Genomic DNA, 12,690 nt, shown 5'->3' with positions numbered 1-12,690 from the left:
ATCCTGACTTGGAAATATATCGGCGTTCCTTCACTGTCGCTGGGACAAAATCCTGTAACTCCCTTCCGATCAGCACATTGGGCATACCTACGTCTCAGGGACTGCAGTGGTTCAAGACCACCAGCTTCTCAAAAGCAATTAGGGATGGCAATTAAAAATGCTGGCCTAACCTGTGACACCCACATCCCGTTTAAAGAACCAATTTTAAAAACTGCATTGGTATCTGAGAGTTTAATTTTGTTGCAGTTCTGATTTCAATTAACCCATGGATTGAGCGTAATGCAAAAGCAAAGTTTATGCAATTTCAAAAGCATTTGCCAACCAAAGGTTACAGTTCTACTCTATCCTTTGAAAGTTAAAGGATCTCGTGGCCTAATTTTAAAGAAGAGGAGCTGAGATCTCTCTGGTGACCTGACCAATATGTTGCCCCTTAATCAACAGAAAAGACATTATCATATCATTATCATATTGCTATGTCTGTGACCTTGCTGTGCACAATTGGATTATGATTTTCCCTGCATAATATCAGTGACTAAACGCCATATGCATTTCATTTGTTGTAAAACACATTGGGGGGCATCCTGAATGGTGAAACCGCTTTATAAGTTCCTTTTTTCTTCCTTCCATCACTGGGAATTGACTTGTTATTTGTAACAACACAAACATGGCATTATAACAACAACTTAGCACCCTTAATACAGGAAACATCTCAATGATAAAGACAGAAAATGTTGCAAATACTCAGCAGGCCAGGTAGCATCAGTGCAGTGAAACGGTGTTAAGATTTCCGTTGATGACCTGAGGCCTGGCCGATTAACTCAGTTACTCGCTCCACAGATGCTGCCCAATCTGCTGAGTATTTTCAGCATTTTCTGATTTCTTTTCAGATTTCCAGCATTTGTGGCATTTTGCTTCAAGGCTCATCACAACAGGAACATTATGAAACTGAGTTTGACTAAGTTTCATAATGTTAGTTTTGAAACTAAGTCAAATAAGGTGGTATTAGGGTAGATACATCTAGCTTAGCTAAGAAAGGAAGGCTTTCAGGAATATCTTAAAGGAAGGAAGAGGTAGAGGGAGGCAGTGAGGTGCAGGGAGGGAAATCCAAATGCTTCGGCCTAGCTGCTGAAAGCAGTCACCAATAGTTGAGCAATTCAAATCAAGGTGCATAAGGTCAGGATTAGAGAAGTTCAGGTCTTTTGGAGGGTTTTAGGGACGGAGGAGGATACAGAGATAGGGAGGGGCACTGTAGATTTGGGCTTCAGGCTGCTACATTTTGACACCACAGGGAAAGTGACCTGAATGTAGTACAAAACCTGGTTTGAGAAAGGTTGACATGGGATCCTTTGCATTTTCTGGGCACAAAGATGTGCCGGTTAATTGGATTGCCATGATAAATTACCCCTTAGGGTGGGGTTTCAGGAAGAGGTCGGGGAGTTGGGCCTGGGTAGGGAGGGCTTTCGAAGCGTCGGTGCAGACTCGATGGGCTGAATGGCCTCCTTCTGCACTATAGGGATTCTATGATTCTCTGATAGACACTTCCACTAGTGCATGTGCCAGTTTGTCTTATGATCTCAAGAACTTGCTTTGCAGCAAGGCAGCATATGCTGGATTTAATCTTTGTAATGCAGCCTGAGAAGCAGGTGTTAATAGCCAGAAAAACGATCTGCGCTATCTGAAAGGGGAGCACAAGAAGAAGATACAGACTGGCACTGAGGGTGGGGAAGGGGGAAGGGAAATGAAAATCAAATCGCTTTCGCCTTTGATGCTATGGTTACCACTCCCTTTGTATTGTATTCCATGACATTGTTGTCATTTAGTCACTCCTGACCTCCAACTTATCCCTGACCTTCTATTTTGCCCGACCTGCCACTTCACAACATAAATACCATCATATTTCAATCTACCCCAGATTCTGATAAAGAGTCTCATTGGACTCTGGCCTTGGGTGACTGTGTGGAGTTTGCATGTTCTCCCCGCATCTAGGTGCTCCAGTTCTCACAGTCCATAGATTGTGGATTGGCCATGCAAAAATGCTCCTTAGTGTCCAAAGATAGGCAGCTTAGGTTACACTGTTGCGGGGATGGGGCGGGGGAGTGTCCTTAGCTAGCGTGTTTTTTTGGAGGGTCGGTGCGGACTCGATGGGCTGAATGGCCTCCTTCTGCACTGTAGGGATTCTATGATTCTTTGACTCCAATCACTAACTTTGTCTCTCCAGAGATGCTGCATTTCAGCATTTTCTGTTTCTGTCTCAGTACCACAGTGTCAGACTGGAATTTGTGGTTCGTTACCTGGAGTGACATTTGAAACCCCAACATTGTGAGTCGGAGGCACATGTGCTACCAATTGACAAATGCGCAGCTGGTAAGTCTTTTTTTAAAATAAAATTTTAAACTACCCAATTATTTTTTTCCAATTAAAGGGCAATTTGACGTGGCCAATTCACCTACCCTGCACAACTTTTTGGGTTGTGGGGGTGAGACCCACACAGACATGGGGAGAATATGCAAACTCCACATGGACAGTGACCCTGAGCCGGGATTGAACCCGGGTCCTCAGCGCCATGTGATAGCAGTGCTAACCATGGCACCAACCTGCCGCCCTTGCGCAGCAGGTAAGTCAACAGTTCAACCCATTCTGTGTTGTCCCTAACTTTTTAATTGCAAAACACATTCAGGGCGGCATGGTAGCACATTGGGTAGCACTGTTGCTTCACCGTGCCAGGATCCCAGGTTCGATTCCTGGCTTGGGTCACTGTCTGTGCGGAGTCTGCACGTTTTCCCTGTGTCTGCGTGGGTTTCCTCCAGGTGCTCCGGTTTCGTCCCACAAATCCCGAAGGACGTGCTTGTCAGGTGAATTGGACATTCTGAATTCTCCCTCTGTGTACCCGAACAGGTGCTGGAGTGTGGCGACTGGGGGCTTTTTGCAGTAACTTCATTGCAGTGTTAATGTAAGCCTACTTGTGACAATAAAGATTATTATTATTCATTGAGTATACTGTAATTCTGCAGACACAAGTCAATTAAACAGCCACAGCAGAAGACACAAACCGAATGAGTGCAGGGAAAATGCAAAACATCAATAAAGAATATTAAATAAAATAATGAAACAAAAAGTGGACCACATGGATACAAACCTAAATACTGACAAATTGAATGAAGCTGAAAATGAAGTAAAGGATGTAAAGCCAGCATTCTAATGTGGGGCCATTTTCAGAGAATGCTGAGTGAACGGGCTGGGAGAAAACTTACTCGCCCATTAGCAGAGGGAGACTTTGAGACTAAGCTGAATCTAGGTAGCAGAAGAGATAAATGCTGAGACCTTCAATACCATGTGTGTTCCATCCAAAACCCAAATAGTTGTTGTGTTATGCTGCTTCGGATAACACAGGCTGCTACTTGATGCAGTCTTAACTAAAGAATGCTCCAGACTCTGAAATGAGTTCAACGTGTTTATTGAACTATTAACACAGTTCTCAAATGAGTTCAACTCTCTGCTAATCTAACTGTAGTAAATCAGTCAGACTGTAGCAGCTTGCTCTAAGCCACCTGCTGGGGTGTGCTGCTGCTGATCAACCCTGTCTAACTCTCTAGCTGTCTGTCTATGGAAAGAGGCAGGGTGTGAGTGCCTCATCCCTTTTATAGTGTTTATGTCATGCCCGCTTATGGTAATGCCACCTCTGAGTGTCATGACTGCCCATTGGTTGTGTCCTATTCTGAGTGTTCATTGGTTGCATGTTTGCATATCGTGACAGTAGTCTTGTCAACATTTGCTGATAAAGTGAATCAAAGTTCTACCTTTCAATGGCACCAAATGAAAATGAAATGAAAATGAAAATCGCTTATTGTCACGAGTAGACTTCAATGAAGTTACTGTGAAAAACCCCTAGTTGCCACATTCTGGTGCCTGTTCGGGGAGGCTGTTACGGGAATCGAACCGTGCTGCTGGCCTGCTTGGTCTGCTTTCAAAGCCAGCGATTTAGCCCAGTGTGCTAAACAGCCCCTTCACCAAATACTTCACCATTGACATTTTCAGAATTGCTATGGACAAGAACTTAACTAAATCAACTATATGAAGGGCCTGGCTGTTGGGCGGAGGAGATGTTGGCATTCTAACACAGGTGGGCATACCTCTGTTGGTGCTTCCTACCGTTGCAGTGCACTGTAAGATGCCAGGGAAAAGGTGAGTATCACTCTCTGGGGTAATGTTCTCATTGCCACAACAATAACTTGAATTCCGTGAGTGACTATAGAATCTCAGGTCTATGAATAGTCAGGGAAATCAATGCTAAGCCATGAAGAAAGTGAGTTGGGTAAATTAATTGGTCAAGGTGCTGGATTTTAAGCAGATGAGAGATGTGAAGCAAAAGATTCCTGAGACCGATGGGAGAAAGTATCCTAACGTTAGAATTCTGGCAAGTAACTGTGTGTGTCACTGTTGTGGTCTCTGTTGGTATGTCAATGAATAAATGATCAAGAGAGTAAGGAGAAATATAACAATAGGAGGATGGTACTGGCCTGGATTTTTGGGGTGGCCCTCACTCCCACTATCACTTCCAGTCCCACAATTTTCATCGCATTCTCCCTCTCTCTCCCCTCCACTTGTCATCTGATCCTGTCTGCTACGTGTGGACTTTTCTTGTAAAGAGATACAAATCAAATTTACGTGGCAGTTTGGAAGAGCGGATGCAGAGTCTGGGAATTTCTTCGAAGCTGCAACATTCAAAAAACAAGCATATTCGCTGTAATGAACGCCTGGAGATGGTGAAGTTGCCATATCAATGCAAGTTCCTGATCCTTCAAAGTTTCATGTTGTTGAGTGGGAGGACGCAGAGTATATCCTGGGATCGGTTTAACATCTTGATATAGTCGCATCTTGGTTTATTTTCCTGCATTCCTGCATTCAAAACAAAATAATCATTGCTGCCAGAACTCGCAAAAGGTACTCACAATAGCCTGACTTTGCAGAAGAAAACGTAAACCAAGTTTTACACAATGTTGCAAACACTTCAATAGCAAAGATGTGCAGGTTAGGTGGGGGTATGGGGCTCAGGTGGGGCGAATGGACCGAGTTAAAGTGCTCTTTTGGAGGTGCAAACTCGATGGGCCGAATGGCCTCCTTCTGTACTGTAAGGATTCTATGAATGCAAACATTGTCAACAAAAGGAATCAAGTTTACACTTTGGACTATTAAAAATAATTGTAATTTAGAAAAAGAGCACTGGAAATATAACTCCACAGCTAACCTTATAGATAACAATGATTGACAAGTTAGATCAGGGGTGGGCAAACTTTTCCGTGCAAGGGCCACATTCAGAAATTCACAATTCACAAAGGGTCGCATAGTATATTAAGTAAAATAATTACTTCACCCGGTTATGATTCTGGGCGCCTCATATAGAACATAGAACAGCACAGAACAGGCCCTTCGGCCCTCGACGTTGTGCCGAGCAATGATCACCCTACTCAAGTCAACGTATCCACCCTATACCAGTAAGTAACCCAACAGCCCCGCCGCATTAACCTTAAAAAAAATTTTTTTTTTTTTTTTTTTAATGACTTGGTGGGCCGCAGAAATACCTTTGGCGGGCCGCATGCGGCCCGCGGGCCGTAGTTTGCCCACCCCTGAGTTAGATGAAGCTTGCTTCTTGACCTTCGCAGTTCCTTATAAAGCCAGGGCAATTCACCAACAGGAGGAGGAGGGGGGGATTGGGGAGTGATGTCTCGCCCCTGAGAGATTACGACCTATCGGATGGCCAGCAGCTCCTCAGTCCCAGCAGCACCACCGGGAGTGGTGGCCACTGCTGGCATTGCATCCTGTCCCCAACAAAGATCATCAAAGCAGATAAGTGGATTTGTGATTTGGTTGGTGGGGGACAGTTTCAGCTGTGTCAACACAGGAGGTGCTGACAAAGAGTTGGCGAGGGGGTAGGGGCTCTGGTGTACAGGCCATGGGGTAGGGGAATATCAATGGGGCCCAGCCAGACCTTGGTGTTGATGGGAAGAATGGGGGGATAGCTTCCAATGGACATGGGGACCTATAAAGGACGCTACTCCCTTTCCTGTAAGTAGCCCCAGAACAGGGTTCCCTCACCCGCCTACCATGGGAAAAATGAGAGCACGATACAGATTGACCCTTAAATTATCATTGATTAGCCACTTAAGGGCCTCATTTGGCCTCTGGCCAACTGATGTCTCCATCACCATGTGGAAAATTCTGATGGGCTCAGTGTGGGCGAGTAGGTGCTGGAAAAGGTGCCCATGGTATATGTAATTACATCCCCAAACCTTCTCCCCGCCAGCTCCCTGGGAATGTAAAATCTTGCCCCAAGAAAGATTATCTAAAAATTATCTAAAATTAGGCAGTGGAAAAGTATCCAGAAACATACCCTAGACTGGAAGATTTCAGTACTTTAGTGAGGCCGTTCTATAACTGGACTGAAAGCATGCTGGAACAATACCAGAATTACAATGTAGTCTGCTAGCATTCTGTTGAACTTGGAATCATTCTGAAACTTCACAGAATTACGTCGGATTTACAACATAGAACCAGTCTACTCCACCCAAATGATCAGTGTTAGTGTCTGTAGACTACCTGAGACTCCTCTCACCCTGCAGCACTGAACTTCATCAGTATATTATTCCATTCCTTTCTCTCTTATTGACTTAACTAGCTTCCTCTTAAAGACACCAAAGCTATTTGCCCCAACTACTGCCCACTCCAAATTCTCACCTCTCTATCGAGATAAAGACGCTTCTCCAGAATTAATTTCTTTATCGGATTTAATAGTGACTGTATTACATTTCTGGCCACATTATTATTCACTCTGGAACCTGCCAAGCAATTGATGGACATATGGAGCGAACCTTTGGCTTAACAATCGCATTCCTGCCTCTGAGTCAGAAGGGTGCTATTAAATTATATGGTTATTTATTGTATTGCCATTACACAGGCGAGCAATGATATAATTGCTGCAATGAGTACTAGACAGAAGGGAGACGATGGAGTGTTTTTTAAACACTAAAGGGTCAATTAGAGATTAACTGTGATGTTGTCCACCCACACTCTGTAGGTGCAGCAAACAGCCTTCAGTTAAAAGCAGCGATGTTCTTGGCATCGGACACATGACATTTAAATCAGGGGAGGGGGGAGCAATGATTGCTGGGAGAAGAGTAAGAAACTGAAAACTCTGCTGTGACTGTTAACAATTCAGTGTTTTACAAATTTCTTTGGCGTACATGGGGAGGCAGTGGCGTCATGGTATTGCCACTGGATTCATAATCCAGACACCCAAGGTGATGTTCTGGGGTTTGAATCCCACCAGGGCAGAAGTTGGAATTTGAATTCAATAAAAGTCTCGAATTAACGATGACCATGAACCATTGTCAAATGTTGTTAAAAATCCATCTGATTCACTGATGCCCTTTAGGGAAGGAAATCGGCCTGGTCTGGCCTATATGAGCAATGTGGTTGGCGAACTCTTGCATGCCCTCAGGGTTGGGTAATAAATGCTGGCCCAGCCAGCGATGCCCACATCCCATGAATCAATTTAAAAAACATGTCCAGTCGTTGCTTCACTCTCGCCCACTTGTGAGAATAGTGTGGATTAGTGGTAAGCGTCAACAAGCTAATTAACTCTTTGACAGACCAGAACATGAGCATTCCTCCTGTGACTGCAATCATTGCGATGTGATCTGACACGGTGGTTAGTCCCCCATGGATTCCCACATCCTACACTAGAGGGAGAGTTGGCACAAACAACACACCCCACTGGGTACAACTTTCCCGTTCACACAGTTTGCAATCATGGAATGTCTTGAACAAGCATTGAATCCACATCCCCTGACTCAGAAAGAGGAATGTTTCTGCTAAACATTCACCATATATGCCAGTGATTGCTTGGCAGGTTATGGATAAAAAAAGGTGACACAAAAACGGGTCAACATGAAACTTCAAATGAGATAGCACAGCCCTGATGGGCCAAATAACCACCTTCGGTACTGTATTACTCTATGATTCTATGTGCAATTACAAGGGATTAGTTACACACTGGGGAAACAGCTGAATTGACCAGTAGTGGTGGTTGGGACTGGAGGAGAGAGAATAGTTTCTTTTGTAAACGTGATTCAATCTCAGGTATTTTGTCACTCCCTAAGGGTCAGGGTTGGATATCACAAAGCAAATACAAAAGGTTCATGATTGGGAGGGCAAGAGGCCAGAGGTTCATGTGGGAGCCAGTGGATTTTTTAGGAATAGGATCCAGGTCCTGATAAAAAATTTCAGTGAGCAAAAATCTAGATTAAGGGTCAGAACCAGGGACTGGTTTAGCACACTGGGCTAAATCGCTGGCTTTTAAAACCGATCAAGGCAGGCCAGCAGCACGGTTCAATTCCCGTACCAGGCTCCCCAAACAGGCGCCGGAATGTGGCGACTAAGGGCTTTTCACAGTAACTTCATTGAAGCCTACTCGTGACAATAAGCGATTTTCATTTCATTTCATTTCATTTTCAGAACCTTCAGGTTTAATGACGGTGGCCGCGGTCATGTCGGGGCAAGGGATTGCAGAGGGGAAGCGGGAGAACTCGTCAATGACATTGAGGAAATACATGTTGCGGTTGGTGGAGGGGAGGGGTCCTTTGAAGTCGATACTGAGGTGCTCAAAGGGCCAGGATGCCTTTACCAGGTGGGCCTTATCCGGTCGATAGAAGTGCGGTTTACACTCCGCGCAGATTGGGCAGTCCCTGGTCATGGCCCTGACCTCCTCGGTGGAGTAGGGTAGGTTGCGGGCCTTGATGTCGTGGAGAAGCTGGGTGACCCCCGGGTGGCAGAGGTCATTGTGGATAGCCCGGAGTCGGTCATCTTGTGCGCTGGCGCATGTGCCGCGGGACAGGGCATCTGGGGGCTCGTTGAGCTTCCCAGGACCATATACTATATCGTAATCATAGGTGGAGAGTTCGATCCTCCACCTCAAGATCTTATCATTCTTGATCTTGCCACGCTGCATATTATCAAACATGAAGGCTACCGATCGTTGGTCGGTGACGAGGGTAAACCTCCGACCAGCGAGATAGTGCCGCACAACTTCCACGATGGCTTGGGCTTCTTTTTAGACCAAAAAAATTATTTTTCGTCGAAGTTCGGAGGCGTTGAGGTTACGTGAAAAAAATGCTACTGGCCTGCCTGCCTGGTTAAGGGTGGCGGCGAGGGTGACCTCTGACGCATCACTCTCCACCTGGAAGGGGACGGACCCGTCCACCGCGCGCATCACGACCTTGGCAATGTCCGCCTTGATGCAGCTGAAGGCCTGGCGGGTCTCAGCCGTCAATGGGAAGATGGTGGCCTTGATTAGTGGGCGGGCTTTGTCCGCATAGCTGGGGACCCACTGGGCGTAATAGGAAGAGAACCCACGGCACCTTTTCAGGGCCTTGGGGTAGTGGGGAAGGGGGAGTTGCAGGAGGGGGCGCATACGGTTGGGGTCGGGTCCTAGAACTCCATTTTCCATGACGTAGCCGAGGATGGCTAGTCTGGTTGTACGGAAAATGCATTTCTCCTTGTTATAAGTGAGGTTGAGGGTTTGGGCGGTTTGAAGAAATTTCTGGAGGTTGGCGTCGTGGTCGTGCTGATCGTGGCCGCAGATGGTGACGTTGTCCAGGTACGGAAATGTGGCCCGCAGCCCGTACTGGTCCACCATTCGGTCCATTGCTCATTGGAAGACCGAGACCCCGTTGGTGAGGCCGAAGGAAACCCGGAGGAAGTGGAAGAGGCGGCCGTCTGCCTCAAAGGCTGTGTAGTGGCGGTTCTCCAGGCGGATTGGAGTTGGTGGTACGCAGACTTCAGATCGACCGTGGAGAATACCCAGTAGTGCGCAATCTGATTAACCATATCTGCAATCCGGGGAAGGGGGTACGCATCGAGTTGTGTGTACGGTTTATGGTTTGGTTGTAGTCTACAACTATCCGGTTCTTTTCCCCGGTCCTGATGACCACCATCTGGGCTCTCCAGGGGCTATTACTGGCCTTGATGATCCCTTCCCGCAAGAGTCGCTGGACCTCGGACCTGATAAAAGTCCTGACCTGGATGCTGTACCGCCTGCTTCTGGTGGCGACTGGCTTACTGTCGGTGGTGAGATTTGCGAAGAGCGGGGGAGGGTTGACCTTCTGGGTCGCGAGGCTGCATACGGTGAGTGGGGGTAGGGGCCCGCCGAACTACAGGGTTAGGCTCCTTAGGTTACACTGGAAGTCCAGTCCCAACAGGAGAGGAGTGCAGAGGTCTTGGAGTACATATAACTTAAAATCGGCGTACTCGGCGCCCTGTATTGCGAGGGTTGCGGCAGTGCAACCTCGGACCTGCACTGAGTGCGACCCAGAACCGAGGGAGATGGTTTGATGTGCCGGGAAGATTGGGAGCGAGCAGCGCCTTACCATGTCTGGATGAATTATGCTCTCCGTGCTCCTCGAGTCGAACAGGCAAGGCGTTTTATGTCCATTTACCCGGGCGGTCATCATGGAGCTCCGGAGGTGATTGGGTCGCGACTGGTCAAGAGTGACCGTGTTGAGTTGCGGGTAGCCGGCGTGGTCGGAGGTGCTGGGGTGGTCCCAAGATGGCTGCACCTGTCGGTCGCATGTGTCGGGCGACGTTGCAGATGGCGGCCAAGATGGCGGCCCCCGTCGGTCACACATGTCGGCCGGCGAGGAAGATGGCGTCCAAGATGGCGGCCCCATGAGTCGCACGTGACAGGCCGCGTAGGTGAGCATGGCCAAGATGGCGGCCCCCGTGAGTCGCACACGTTGTGCGGGCTTGAAGATGGCTGTCCCCACAGACAACACGAGGCCGATGACGTGTCCGGGGGGGGGGGGGCAGAGCCGGCAGACACACTGCCACATGGCGGGGTCTGTGGACCTGTGAGTCCGAGAGTTGGGCCTGCGATTTTGAGGATTTGGACCTGGCCAGGCAAACCTTAGTGAAATGTTCCTTTTTACCGCAGTCGCTGCAGTTCACGTTCTGAGCCAGGCAGCGCTGCCTGGAGTGCTGCTGCTGGCCACAGAAATAGCAGGGTAGCCCCCCGTGTTGGGCGGGCAGCCACGCGGCACAGGTCTGGGGTACTCTTTGGTTGGGGGTCCACCAGGGGGTCGCGTGATCAGACAGGAACGCGTTGAGGCTTTGGAACGCTACTTCTAAGGAGGAGGCTAGCTTTACCGTCTCTTCCCGGTCTAGAGCACCTTTCTCGAGTAGGCGCTGTCTCACGTAGTTGGACTTGACTCCAGCCACGTAGGTGTCCCGGACAGCGAGTTCCATATGTTGAGTGGCTGTAACGGCCTGGTAGTTGCAACTTCTTGCAAGGACTTTGAGGTAGCGTAGGTACTCCTCCAGCGATTCCCCGGGGCGTTGGCAGCGAGTAGTGAGGAGCTGCCGCGCGTACACCTTGTTCACTGGCCTTGCGTATAGACGCTTCAGCATTGCGAGGGCATCTGCGTAGGTGGAGGCTTCCTCGAGTTGTACAGAGATTCGATGGCTCACCCAGGCGTGGAGAAGGCTCAGCTTCTGACTGTCGGAGACGGAAGGCGAGGAGGAGGCAGCGAGGTAGGCCTTCAAACAGCGGAGCCAGTGCGAAAAAATCCCTTTCGCCTCCGCGACTTGTGGGTCAAGTTCCAGTTGGTCAGGTTTGAGGTCGAGGTCGATGGAGTTCTCCATTGTACGCGGCTGGCCCATTCCGTTCCTGCAGCAGGCAGAGTGGGAGAATCCAGCCCATCCAATCAAACCGGCCCAAAATGACACCTACAAATCTTTTGGGTGAATCATAGTTCAGCTTCTCTACATAGATGGGAATAGGTGTCTGTGACCCAGCTTCCAGTCCTCTACATCCAATAAAGCCAAGCACACACGAGGGGCTCTGCTGATGGCTGAGGGAAATGGTAGTGAAGGTGGACTGGATCATTGAATCACTGGAAAAAAGAAAATGACTGCGGATGCTGGAATTTGAATATCTTTCACATGGAATCACTGGTGTTGCTCAGTGCTTGTGCTCCCCCTAGTGACACCAAAGGGAAGATCAAGATTCTAACCAGAATTAATACATCAGTTAAATTCTTTCTTGGGATATTTAACCGGGCAGTTAAGACTAAAGAACATATTCAACTACACTGGGTGACAGTTTTATCATAAACTTAATAATAATAAATTGAGTGCAATCCTTGAATTTGTCATTTTTCATATCAATTTTTCAAATGGGTTGTGGAAGATGGGTACACCTGTTATCCCAGTCCGAAAGGACCTCACAGTGAGCACTGTAGAATTAGGGCAAGGGGGGCCAGATAATGGTCCAATGAAACACACAGTGGCAGGGGATATATTTCCGTAGATGTTCTGCCCGTTGTAACTCCAGAGGGCTGGCATCTGGATCAAATGTGCTTCACCCCAGTTTGGGCATTCCCAGTTGTTTTCTCATCCTCGCTTTACAAGGCGGGAACGTTCTACACACTCTGATCAATGAAGGAGGCTGGAATATCACTGGAGGTCAAGCCTCCCATTCAGAGCAGGCACATTGGCCCGTACACCCAAAAATATTCCAGTCTATGCAAAGGTTTTAGTGTCCACTCCTGGTGAACAGCAATTGGGGCTGGTTTAGCACAGGGCTAAATTGCTGGCTTTTAAAGCAGACCAAGGCAGGTCAGCGCGGGTTCAATTCCCGCA

The sequence above is a fragment of the Scyliorhinus canicula genome, chromosome 3 (assembly GCF_902713615.1).
Source record: "Scyliorhinus canicula chromosome 3, sScyCan1.1, whole genome shotgun sequence".
NCBI lineage: Eukaryota > Metazoa > Chordata > Chondrichthyes > Carcharhiniformes > Scyliorhinidae > Scyliorhinus > Scyliorhinus canicula.
This window is presented reverse-complemented; position numbering follows the sequence as displayed.